Raw genomic sequence first — 1,666 nt, 5'->3', positions numbered from 1 at the left:
ACTTTGGATCTTAGCACACTTGAACAGAAGTTGATCAGAGTCAACACCAACCTCCTGGTCATCTTCTTTAATCAACCTATTCCGCTGGATGAGGAAAGTTCATGGTAGCTGTTACATCTGCATTTGTTAATTAATTTAGACAGGTAGTAGCTTAGAACAATGTTATATTGGTGATTTGTTCTTTGTTTATAGTACATAGTTTCAACAACAGGCAGCAGGCACATTCCATCACTGTTTTGTCCAACATATAACAGCTGCTATCATGATCATTTTTAGAGGGATGCTGGGAATAATGCTTGAAGTTCATGTTGACTTTTGCTTCACTTATCCCATTGTCACATGACATAAATCAGCTTTTATATAATCTTTCACAACACAAATTAAATGTTCTCTAGAAATGTATTGAACGAACAGACCAAAATTCATGTACTAAATTTTACAAGGAATGTGTTGAACCATGGCCACAGCCCAAGCACTGTTTTGTCACATTATTCATAAGAATGGACAAAAATATATCAAGGTATAGAAGGCAGAGCCAAAGTTCAATAAGAAGAGATAAGTTTACAGATTATAACACCTTATTTGTTTAGATTCGTTCCAATGAGAAAGGGCATATCAAATATCAATTATATAGGTACATTCTGAAAAGGAATGCATGGTTTTTGTTTGAGAAGAAAGGGCTATGATGAAACCAAAGGTGCATTCTAAATTAATATTACTGCCATGTTGGTAGTATTGTAAAGAAATGTATCTGTAGTGGCACACATTAAGCATTTCCTAACTATATCCATGGTTAACATATCACGATTGCTTAAAAACTATCAGATGGGATGAGAGAAGATGAAACAAAAAACCGACCAGTTTTAGGACCTGTCTCCTCATTGATTTGATCCAGATGAACCTGTCAGCAAACATAACAGATAATTGGTCAGCGATCCTTAATATTGCCTTCACCAACAATATAATATTATAATACATTTAAAGTATAACCAAGTCAAGAGAAACAACATGTGCCAAACTTTCAAACCTAAATATGTTACAGACATGCTCTTCCTGCAATATATACATCATTACATACAGAACAGGAGGATGCAAGTTAAAAGCATACAGGCCACTGGATAAATGGAGGAAGAAACAAAAATCCATTATACAGAATCAGACAAATGTGCAAGACCAGTATAAAATCAAATAAACCCCAATCATGTGAGTAGCATAAGATAGACGACAATAAATGAAACATAAAAAATACAGTTGAAGAAAGAAAGAGAATCAAACAAAACTAAGAGAAAATGGAATCACCATTGTTGAGAAAACAAATTGAATGAACCGTAACCGCTAGTGTTTTGAGGATTGCTTCTTGATGCAAAGACAAAGGTTCCATTGGATTGCTTGTTAGGAATAGTTATCATCTATGCATAAAGGTTTTTATTATGTAGTTTTGAAGTTTCCATTCACAACTAATTTCTTGATGCAAAGACAAAAGTTCCATTGGCAAATCTAATACAATATAACTTAAAAATAGGTCCCAAAAATGAACTGCTAAAAAGACTTTAAGGATAAAACACTTGCCATGAAGAGATCCATTTGCAGCGTACTCATAGGCAGGTACTCTCAAACCACTGTCCACACAATATCCAAGTAGCTCCACGACATTATCATGTTTAAG

This window comes from Cynara cardunculus, unplaced genomic scaffold (genome assembly GCF_001531365.2).
Source record: "Cynara cardunculus var. scolymus isolate 2C unplaced genomic scaffold, CcrdV1 Un_Scaffold_4504, whole genome shotgun sequence".
Taxonomy (NCBI): Eukaryota; Viridiplantae; Streptophyta; class Magnoliopsida; order Asterales; family Asteraceae; genus Cynara; species Cynara cardunculus.
This window is presented reverse-complemented; position numbering follows the sequence as displayed.